Genomic DNA, 12,500 nt, shown 5'->3' on the forward strand with positions numbered 1-12,500 from the left:
ATTAGAGGACATTGCACTTCAGATAAGGGATCTTAGGAGTTTCTTAAAACTATACAGCAGCGAAGGCTGCAATAACAATGGTACAATTTCTTTGTGGATTCATCAAAACACACACACATGTATACATATTATATACTCTTTACTCTTTTACTTGTTTCATTCATTTAACTGTGGCCATGCTGGAGCACCGCCTTTAGTCGAGCAAATCAACCCCAGGACTTATTCTTTGTAAGCCTAGTACTTATTCTATCGGTCTCTTTTGCCGAACCACTAAGTAACGGGGACGTAAACACACCAGCATCGATGTTGGGTAGACAAACACAGACACACAAGCGTATACACACACATACATACATATATATATATATATATATATATATATATATATATATATATATATAATATATATATATATATATATTTATATATATACGATGGGTTTCTTTCAGTTTCTGTCTACCAAATCCACTCACAAGGCTTTGGTTGGCCCGAGGCTATAGAAGAAGACACTTGCCCAAGGTGCCACGCAGTGGGACTGAACCCGGAACCATGTGGTTCGTAGGCAAGCTACTTACCACACAGCCACTCTTACAACAAACTATTTAAGTTTCAGGCTAGATGGAAGATACCTGATTTAGCTTAGATCAAGTTGTCAGAGGTTTTCTCTGACACTTACGTAGTTTGTTGCAAATCAGATAATGAATATAAAACTCTCAAATGTAACGAGTACTTTATTTTGCTAAACCTATCAACAAATGAACCTTATACACACACACTTAGGATAAGTGATTAAGGTTAATAGAGAAGCTAGAAATTAATTATTATTGACTTAGTTCTCTGTTGTTATAGCAGATCTGAAAGATTTATATTTGAAAAACCATATTTGAAAATAGGAGTCAGGAACTTCACTTCTGTAAATGATAAGACAATATATAAATAAAATGGGTGGGTGGTGGGGTCAATAACACGAGTCAAGTGTTATGTTAGGTCACTTAACATTGGGCCAAAAGTCAACAATAACAGTATTAATTCTGTTGCTATGTCCCTTTTTTTTTTTTTTACCTGCTTTCTTTTTCTACCTGTTCTCTTTCTTTGTACCACACAATCACTCTATTTCTCCTCAGCCTTTCAGACGAAATCTGACCAGTTGGTCGGTGAGGTAGAATCATTATTCCGTCACTCCTTATTTCGGCACACAGCACAGCTCTAAAACTGACAGATCATTGCAATGTTGCACTTGAATTAGAAGATAAAGTTCTGTTCCCCTGGTGACATATTCACTGCTATGGGAGTGGTTGATATCAATGGTTTGAAGTAGTTGCTACAGACAGCCTATCGCTAACTTCACCTCATGTCTTTCCTTTTTATGTTATAAACATTTTACATTTCAAAAATCATCATCATCATCATCATTGTTTAACGTCCACTTTCCATGCTAGCATGTGTTGGACGATTTTGACTGAGGACTGGCGAACCAGATGGCTGCACCAGGCTCCAATCTTGATCTGGCAGAGTTTCTACAGCTGGATGCCCTTCCTAACGCCAACCACTCCGAGAGTGTAGTGGGTGCTTTTACGTGCTACCGACACGAGGGACTGTCAGGCGGTACTGGCAATGGCCACACCCAAATGGTGTTTTTTTACGTGCCACCTGCACACCAGCACAAGTGCCACTAAGGCGACGCTGGTAACAATCACGCTCGAATGGTGCTTTTAACGTGCCACTGGCACTGGTGCCAGTTAGCTGCTCTGGCAACAATCACGCTCGAATGGTGCTTTTAACGTGCCACTGGCACTGGTGCCAGTTAGCTGCTCTGGCAACAATCACGCTCGAATGGTGCTTTTAACGTGCCACTGGCACTGGTGCCAGTTAGCTGCTCTGGCAACAATCACGCTCGAATGGTGCTTTTAACGTGCCACTGGCACTGATGCCAGTTAGCTGCTCTGGCAACAATCACGCTCGAATGGTACTTTTAACGTGCCACTGGCACTGGTGCCAGTTAGCTGCTCTGGCAACAATCACGCTCGAATGGTGCTTTTAACGTGCCACTGGCACTGGTGCCAGTTAGCTGCTCTGGCAACAATCACGCTCGAATGGTGCTTTTAACGTGCCACTGGCACTGATGCCAGTTAGCTGCTCTGGCAACAATCACGCTCGAATGGTGCTTTTAACGTGCCACTGGCACTGGTGCCAGTTAGCTGCTCTGGCAACAATCACGCTCGAATGGTGCTTTTAACGTGCCACTGGCACTGGTGCCAGTTAGCTGCTCTGGCAACAATCACGCTCGAATGGTGCTTTTAACGTGCCACTGGCACTGGTGCCAGTTAGCTGCTCTGGCAACAATCACGCTCGAATGGTGCTTTTAACGTGCCACTGGCACTGGTGCCAGTTAGCTGCTCTGGCAACAATCACGCTCGAATGGTGCTTTTAACGTGCCACTGGCACTGGTGCCAGTTAGCTGCTCTGGCAACAATCACGCTCGAATGGTGCTTTTAACGTGCCACTGGCACTGATGCCAGTTAGCTGCTCTGGCAACAATCACGCTCGAATGGTGCTTTTAACGTGCCACTGGCACTGGTGCCAGTTAGCTGCTCTGGCAACAATCACGCTCGAATGGTGCTTTTAACGTGCCACTGGCACTGGTGCCAGTTAGCTGCTCTGGCAACAATCACGCTCGAATGGTGCTTTTAACGTGCCACTGGCACTGATGCCAGTTAGCTGCTCTGGCAACAATCACGCTCGAATGGTGCTTTTAACGTGCCACTGGCACTGGTGCCAGTTAGCTGCTCTGGCAACAATCACGCTCGAATGGTGCTTTTAACGTGCCACTGGCACTGATGCCAGTTAGCTGCTCTGGCAACAATCACGCTCGAATGGTGCTTTTAACGTGCCACTGGCACTGGTGCCAGTTAGCTGCTTGGCAACAATCACGCTCGAATGGTGCTTTTAACGTGCCACTGGCACTGGTGCCAGTTAGCTGCTCTGGCAACAATCACGCTCGAATGGTGCTTTTAACGTGCCACTGGCACTGGTGCCAGTTAGCTGCTCTGGCAACAATCACGCTCGAATGGTGCTTTTAACGTGCCACTGGCACTGGTGCCAGTTAGCTGCTCTGGCAACAATCACGCTCGAATGGTGCTTTTAACGTGCCACTGGCACTGATGCCAGTTAGCTGCTCTGGCAACAATCACGCTCGAATGGTGCTTTTAACGTGCCACTGGCACTGGTGCCAGTTAGCTGCTCTGGCAACAATCACGCTCGAATGGTGCTTTTAACGTGCCACTGGCACTGATGCCAGTTAGCTGCTCTGGCAACAATCACGCTCGAATGGTGCTTTTAACGTGCCACTGGCACTGGTGCCAGTTAGCTGCTCTGGCAACAATCACGCTCGAATGGTGCTTTTAACGTGCCACTGGCACTGGTGCCAGTTAGCTGCTCTGGCAACAATCACGCTCGAATGGTGCTTTTAACGTGCCACTGGCACTGGTGCCAGTTAGCTGCTCTGGCAACAATCACGCTCGAATGGTGCTTTTAACGTGCCACTGGCACTGATGCCAGTTAGCTGCTCTGGCAACAATCACGCTCGAATGGTGCTTTTAACGTGCCACTGGCACTGGTGCCAGTTAGCTGCTCTGGCAACAATCACGCTCGAATGGTGCTTTTAACGTGCCACTGGCACTGATGCCAGTTAGCTGCTCTGGCAACAATCACGCTCGAATGGTGCTTTTAACGTGCCACTGGCACTGGTGCCAGTTAGCTGCTCTGGCAACAATCACGCTCGAATGGTGCTTTTAACGTGCCACTGGCACTGGTGCCAGTTAGCTGCTCTGGCAACAATCACGCTCGAATGGTGCTTTTAACGTGCCACTGGCACTGGTGCCAGTTAGCTGCTCTGGCAACAATCACGCTCGAATGGTGCTTTTAACGTGCCACTGGCACTGATGCCAGTTAGCTGCTCTGGCAACAATCACGCTCGAATGGTGCTTTTAACGTGCCACTGGCACTGGTGCCAGTTAGCTGCTCTGGCAACAATCACGCTCGAATGGTGCTTTTAACGTGCCACTGGCACTGGTGCCAGTTAGCTGCTCTGGCAACAATCACGCTCGAATGGTGCTTTTAACGTGCCACTGGCACTGGTGCCAGTTAGCTGCTCTGGCAACAATCACGCTCGAATGGTGCTTTTAACGTGCCACTGGCACTGATGCCAGTTAGCTGCTCTGGCAACAATCACGCTCGAATGGTGCTTTTAACGTGCCACTGGCACTGGTGCCAGTTAGCTGCTCTGGCAACAATCACGCTCGAATGGTGCTTTTAACGTGCCACTGGCACTGATGCCAGTTAGCTGCTCTGGCAACAATCACGCTCGAATGGTGCTTTTAACGTGCCACTGGCACTGGTGCCAGTTAGCTGCTCTGGCAACAATCACGCTCGAATGGTGCTTTTAACGTGCCACTGGCACTGGTGCCAGTTAGCTGCTCTGGCAACAATCACGCTCGAATGGTGCTTTTAACGTGCCACTGGCACTGATGCCAGTTAGCTGCTCTGGCAACAATCACGCTCGGATGGTGCTCTTAGCGCCAAAATGTTCAAGTGGATATGATATTGCACTGCTCCTTCAAGAAGTGATTCTTAACACCAGCAGACAGCCATACATTTTGTATAAGGAATTGATTTGATCACTTTCATTGGTTCTTATTCAATGATTAGGATTTCATGACTACAGGTGTGTCATTATATTTCTGGACCGTTTTCGTTTTTCAATTCAATTCAATTCAATTCAATTTTAATTAGCTCAAAAAGCAAAAGCAAGGCCATGTAGGGGGACAGGGAGTCATGTACAGGGAGGGTGGTCATACAAAGAGTTCAGGCCATTTCTGGTCAAGAGAGACTTTGAACCGAGCGGTCGTCAGCATCTTCACTATCTCGTCCGGCAGCTTATTCCACGGATCTGCAACCTGGACGGAGAAAGCCCCTCTCCTTCGATTGAGATGAAATCATTGTAGATAGAGCTTTTCGGAGTGACCCCGCAGCCCACGCTCTGGAGCAGGAGTGAAAAACAGCTCTTTTGAGAGGTTACACTTTCCGCTTATGATGTTGTGAGCGAGAATGAGATCACCATGGCGTTGTCGTTTTTTGAGAGAATAAAGGTCGAGCGTCCTCAGCCTTTCTTCATAAGACAATGAGTTAAGCCATGAGCAAACATGGCCTTAGAATGAATGACTTGAGGTATTTTTCCTACCCTCCATATGCCGCCAAGATCAACTTTGCCTTTCGTCTTTTGGAGTTGATTAAAAATAGTATTAATCGTTGCAGCAGCTAAGAGTGAGAACTAATGAAAGAAATTCCTGAGCAACAACGTGTACAACATTACATTTGGGGCTGATGGTGGGCGGCTGATTGATGATGGGGAATCTGGAAATTCATTGAATATTTTTTTTCACTTGTAATAAAGTCATATATTGGCAGAAGTCACAGATTAACTTGATTTTGGTGCTACAAACACCAGGTTTATAGTACTAACACAGCTTGCTATATAGAGTTGTTCCCACATTGTGGTATCAACTTACAGCTGAGTAAACTGAGCTAGTTTGTTAACTAGCTCAGTTAAGATGGAACTGTCATCGTTTTGCTTAGGAGTATGTCATTCAAATAATTCCAGAAAATGGTCACAACTGACTGACATGTCATACTAACACGACTCCACGAGGCCAGAAGGTTGGTGACGAGATATGAACCTGCGACCTTTTGCTTCTCTGTCACTCATCGTAATGACACAACATCATGGCTAGAGACACACTGCAGGAAATAACCCTTTTTGCTGATTTTCCCCATGTCCTATTCATTTGGCCATTTCATTCTCACCGATTGATAACAAAACATTTTTTAATGTTTTAGTCAGAAGAGAAGGTAATACCTAAGACTTTTCACAGAGTCTTCAAGAATAGAGGGAAGGAGAAGGGAGGGAGTATCATCCTACCAGAAAAACTGTTCCAGTTACTTGCAACAGAGTGAACTCCTCTAAAGGTGACCAAAGTAGAATGTGGTGGGGAGTAAAATTAGGATAGAGGTTAACCCAACCACTTAAGTAGGCAGCATAGTCATTATAGGCCCCAAGTAAATCAATGCCCTGGATCCTATAGTATTTATCTGTTGATAGTAATATATAGATTAGAACTGGGCACTTAGATCCTTGAAGCCTCTAGGCAACTGCCCAGTACCTTAAGTTGGCACTGATAGCAGGATTTGAACTCAGAATTCAAAAAGTCAGAACAAGTATCACAAGACATCTAGTCTAATGTTATAAGAGTTCCACCAACAGACACCATCTTGGATTTGAACCTGAAAAGATGAAAGGTGAAGCTAACCTTGGTAGGATTTGAACTTAGAAGGCAGAGGATCAGAATAAATACTGTGCCCAAAGCTTTGGCAACTTTACCAATTCTCATTGAGAAGAAAAACGATTTTGAAGGTAAGGGTGTACAGGATAAGAACATCAGTCCATTTTCTCAAAGAACTAAGCTCACGAAACATATTTTTTTAAACACCCTTGTCTGTGCATGGGAGTGAATTTCTACTTCTGATGTCTATATACAGCTAGATAGATTGGTATTTTAGGGAGCTGAGTGTTTTGGTGATAGCATTTGGAACTGTCATCGTTTTGCTTAGGAGTATGGGATCTTTTCGGTTTGAACGGCAGTTTTTTAAAATAATTTCCACGTAACTAAACACTTTTAAACTTCGTATACTGGTAGAATGTGTTTATAAAACATCTTTTTCTCTTGGCTTTATTGAGAAAATTCTATAGCCTGTAAGATATTTGTTGTTTTTTTTCTTCAATTTCTGCAATTTCAACCAATCAATGACGTCTATTGAGGTAAAAAAAACACATTGTGTGCCATATGAATATGTTTAAGAAACAAATTGGGTTTATTTACATTTGTGAAGAAAAAAAGATACCCTTCCCCCACCCCTAACCCTAAAACAGATTGAAATGCAATAGATCGATACTAGGGTCATAATTATGGGTGGCAATTTCATATGACACCGCTAGAAAAAACTGCCGTTCAAACCGAAAAGATCCGGAGTATGTCATTCAAATAATTCCAGAAAATGGTCACATCTGACTGACATGTCATACTAACACAACTCCACGAGGCCAGAAGGTTGGTGACGAGATATGAACCTGCGACCTTTTGCTTCTCTGTCAGTCATCGTAATGACACAACTCGCTGCAGCTCTTTATCATAACGTGACTAATAGCTTCGTTTTGGACTGAGCTGTCTGACAGCAAGATTTTCCGAGAGATTTTGCAGACAAGAGATATTTGGGTGTGGTCAGCTGTTCTGGTTTTAAAAGGTTTGACGGAGAGAGCGAGAGATAAAGATAGGGAGCAGAAAAAGAGATAGACAGATATAAGAAAGAAGAGAGAGAGAGGGAGAAAGTGACTAATAGAGAGATAGAAAGAAAAAGGGAGGAAGTGTGATAGACAAAAAAAATAGAGAGAAACAAGTGCATGATAGGGTAGAAAAATAGGGAGAGAGAGAGAGAAATAGCGGCACAGGAAAAATGGAGTTGGTTGGAGAGAGAGACAAGGAGAGAAAGAGCGAAGGAAGAAGAGTAAAACTACAGAGAAACAACATGGAGAAATATAGAGAGCAATGTCTGGAGACTGGGATAAAAAGAGAAAATCTATAATAATTCAGAAAATAGAAGAGAGATAAAGAAAGAAAGAGATAAGGCTATAACTAGAGGGGAGGAGGGGAGAGTATGTATGAAAAAGAGAGAGAGAGAGGAGTGTACTGTAGACGACTAGAGAAAAGAGGGAGAGGAAGAGAAAGTAAAAGCAAAGAGGTAAAGTTAACTTTAAAGAGAGCGGGGAGGGTGTAACTGCCGCCGCCTCCTCCGCCTCCTCCCTTTGGATGGTGGGGCGGCGGCTAGGCGAGCGAAGCAACAGCAGCAGCAGCAGTCGTAACACTCTCAATGGTGGCGAAAGACAAGGAGCGGCGACGCGGCTTCATTTGCATATGTTAATGTGTGCGCGGCGCCGCACTTTGGATGTGGGTCACATTAGGCGGCTGTCAGTGAGGGAGTGAGTGTGTGTCTCCACTTTTTAGAGGATACGGTGGTGTGCGCCAGGCCAAGGAACAGTTAGACTGCTTGGTAAGTCTTCTCGGGTTTTTTCCCGGTTTATGCAGCTTAAAACTCTTACTATAAAATCTCATCTCAGATACTTTTTCCTAATTTTTGCCTTTCATATTTGTTGCTCCCTTATTTGAAAAAAAAGAACCCCACAAAAAACAACATAATTGCTTTCAGGCATTCTCCTAAATTAAACCCGTAAAAAAATTAGCAATTTATTTCATCTCGTTGCTTAGCTTTGCTTCAAATGTTTTCCTTTCACCTTGCTTCCTTCGTCTTTTCCTTTTTCAGAGCGCAATCTTACACTCATTGCTCTTGATTCTCCTTGCATTCCTTTCCTCACTCTCTTTCATTCGATCACTTTTCTTTCCTCCCCCTCTCTTTCACATCTATCTGCCTTTCTCCGCACACCCTCTCTCTCTCTCTCTCTCGGCAATCCCCCTCTCACCTTTATCCTAGCATTCTTCCTATATTTCCTTTAACTCCACCCACCTCTCTTTCTCACTGCTTCTTTTTTGCGCAATCACTCCCCTCTCTCTCTCTCATTTGTCTTAACCTTAGTCTCTCCCTTTTCTCTCACTTTCATACCGTTTCCCTCTTTTTTCATAAATTTCTCTCTAACACCTTTACTCCCTCCTCCTCCTCTCTCTCTCTCTCACTGACTCACACTCACTTTCTTATCTTCAATCTCCCTTAATCACCAAGGTAAGCCTGAACACACACACACACACACACACACACACATATATATATATATATATATATATATATATATAGCACATACTAATTGAACTTAGAAATAATGCCTATAGACACTTGTAACCCTTCAGTCGCCGCTCAAACAGGACAGGGCATTCATTATCACACAACTTTGCCGAATGCAATGAACATGGGTAACATTGTAAAATAAAGGAGGGTCCCGTTGTGTTGTTCACCTTTCTACTCATTTCTCCCCTACACACACATACTTGCCCACACACACACACTCGCCAAACCGCTGTCATCATCTGTTGGTCCTCTTTCCCTTCTGTCTGCTCTTCATTCCCTTTAACACACACACACACACACACGTATCACCCTCCTCCCCCCGGCGACTCTTCGATCTTTACTCACACTCAGGCCTGCACTCACACTCACTGCTTTCTATACTTTTTTTTTCCTTTCTGTGAATATATTAATGGACTGCAGCTTGTACAGAAAATATTTCTATGTCTGCGCCGAGATCGTCTTTCTCTTTTTTTATCAGGTGTTTGTTACTGTAAATAAATATATGTGTCAGACCTTAATTAATCATCTCCAACATTTTTAATAAGGTTCTGATCGAGAACCTTCTCCCCTTATTTTGTAAAATCCACCCCAATTCCTCAATCAATGCCCTTCATTCTCTCTCTCCTATTTGCCATCTCAACAGATTCTTCGCCTGCCGACACCGCTGCGCTTAATAAACAGCAATCTGCTTCATGTTGATGAATATTTAAACATTTTCCTAACAACTTTTCCCCTAATATAGGCCCCTAATATAAACTCTCCCCACCCATAATCTTTATAAACTTTATAAATTCCCAAACCTTCTCAAGCAGACTCATATAAACCTCTCCCTCTCATCCACCCAGAATCGCACTATTTCTGCCCTCTTGGGGCCCGACTATTCGCCTCTGGTCCGTTCAGCAAGCGAAAAATAGGGATTTATTAAAGATATTTTCAGGGACTAATCTTAACCATAAACTGTCGACCTTTTATGAATCTGAACTTTATTTGGTGGGAGGACATGCCTCTCTCAATATTCATTGCATGGCTACCCTCTTCCACGTCCCACTCTATCGCCATTACACACCTCTCTGCATCTGCCTATATATATATATATATATATATATATATATATATATGTGTGTGTGTGTAAATGTATAGAGGTAGATACCGTTGTTCATTAACGAATCGCACTACCTTCCCCTTCGCTTTATATATATACACACACACCTCTACATACTCATTTCACGCATCGTCGCCCCTCCTAAACTCCAAGTGTGTAGATTCATATACACCCGCGTGCGCATGCCCTCGTCTCCCCCACCACCACCACCATTCGCTGTGTGTGTGTGTAAATATGTATGCAGACACTATTAAAAATATAAAATTCTTTTTTTTTTTTTTATGGTGCACACACACACATATACACTAGTACCGTACATATCTATCTATCTATCGATTCCTATAAATAGTTTATGAATCCAGCAGTCTTATAATAGGCCGCTATCTATAACTATCAACCTGTCTGCATCCTCTTCTCCCTCCTTTCTCTCTCTCTCTCATACATACATACATACATACATTCATGTTTTATATATATATATATATATATATATCATCTATCTATCTATATATCTATCTATATATCTATCTGCCTGTCTATCTATCTGCCTGTCTATCTATCTGCCTGTCTATCTATCTGCCTGTCTATCTATCTGCCTGTCTATCTATTTGTCTCTATCTATTTGTCTCTCTCTCTATCTATCTGTCTGTCTATCTATCTATCTATCTACCGGTCTATCTATCTATCTATCTATCTTTATATTTAAAAATATCATCTATCTATATGCACACACACACACACACACACACATGCCGACTTCATTTCTCCAAGAGATGGAAGTGTGAGCACGAAGGAAGAAATTTGCTGCTATTTACTTTGTTGGCCTCCCTGCTGCACCAATCTTGCCATCATCCTCCGTTGACACTTCCCTCTCTCGCTCTCTCTCCATCCTTTCCATCTTTAAACCATCTGTCACAACTTACATCTCACCAAATTCCATTAAAACATCTCCCCCCACCCTCTTGTCTCACATATTTTATTTAGTCTTACGGAATTAAAATATAATTAAGTTATAAATTCTACACCTAAAGATGGTCTTGATTGACAACAGTGAAATATTAACGAAAGATATCCTGTAATATTTAGTTGCAAGGACCCTGGTAATGTTAATGTATAATTTATCTGACAGATTCACATTCCTGAGACATTAGAAAATCGTAGTGTCTCTACAGGGGCATCCAACTTGCTAAAAATAGCAACCAAATCTTTTTCAAGTCTTACCTTACTGTAAGGTAGAATTTAAGGACAAGTCATGGATAAATGCAGACATGGACAATATCTGAATAAACTAAAGGATGGTTACGGTTTCGGTGTTATTGATCATAGCTCCTGCTGGTTTACTGTTGACCTAGGGTTAAACTATATCCTCTTACTGTCTTCTACTCTCATATTGCTTGCTTTTCATCCTTTCGGGGTCGATAAATTTAGTACCAGTGAAACATTGGGGTTCGGTGTGGTCGACTAATGCCCTCGCCAAAATGGCTGCCCTTGTGGCAAAATTTGAAACCATTGTGATTATTATTGAGTGAGAGAGAGAGCAGCGCATGCCATCAAAATGACACTGGGGTACAAAATATACAAAGCCCAGTTATACAGGCATATATACATCACAACCGTATGTGCGCGACATGGTGATTATTAAATAAATAAACCATTATTATTATATATAGACACCGTTCTTATTTTAGGTTGTTTTTTGTGGGGTGAGAGGTAATGGTGATAATATTCACCTTGTACCGTTTTACGATGTTTCCCCCCATCAGAACTTGTACTTCACTCATCTCTGTTTTTATTCTTTAAATTCCTTTTCATAAACTCACTTTTTTATCTGTTGTCTGCTCAAGTATTCCTAAATGATTTGTAATCGAATCGTAGACATGAATTCAGCCATGGATTCGAACACCTATGAAAAATTGTTCATATCAAACATATATGCTGGTCACCATTCGACAGATCGATAAAATATCTTCAATATTTTGAGATCAATTTCGATTTCCACCGACCTAATGGAGCCACCCCACTCTATGTACTTTTAAACGGTGATTTGTGTCTCGAGAATTTCTTTTTTTTAAATCTCGGACAAATAGATATAATGAGAGACATTATATTAGCTTTCCTATCATCATTAAATAGCGAGTCTAGTAGCCTGGGTTGTACACCAACCTACTAACGTTAACTCGACTCCTCCAAAGCCACCAAAGGCTACGTTGACCTAGACTACAAACGTGTCCTAATTGCTTATTTTCTTACACCTCCACTTCAGACTTTCTATTCACCTGCTGCTTTTGTAGTGTATTACTTCTGTTATAACTTGGTTGTCGTCAACCGGATCTTTGCTACTCGTTTTATGTAATTTAGGCGATCAAGATATCTTACACCATGTGTGCATAAAACACAAATTTGCATATTTCCCGTCCTTCCCTATATATGAGGTCCCCCCCGCCCTTGTTTCCTCTTCAGCCGTCAATTTTTAATTTTGTTAAGAACATCA

General features: G+C 42.6%; 1 protein-coding gene across 2 annotated transcripts in view; it reads left to right on the top strand.

The window, feature by feature from the left end:
* The first annotated feature begins 8,006 nt into the window (after positions 1-8,006).
* Positions 8,007-12,500, top strand: part of LOC115218883 (protein hu-li tai shao) — a 169,392-nt gene continuing 164,898 nt past the window's right edge. Inside the window, exon 1 of one of the 2 annotated variants that reach the window (XM_036508671.1) lies at positions 8,007-8,160. The gene's annotated coding sequence lies outside the window, so the exon portion shown is untranslated. The remainder of the gene's footprint in view (positions 8,161-12,500) is intronic. The other variant, XM_036508673.1, reaches the window with a different exon arrangement.

Source organism: Octopus sinensis, linkage group LG14 (genome assembly GCF_006345805.1).
Source record: "Octopus sinensis linkage group LG14, ASM634580v1, whole genome shotgun sequence".
NCBI lineage: Eukaryota > Metazoa > Mollusca > Cephalopoda > Octopoda > Octopodidae > Octopus > Octopus sinensis.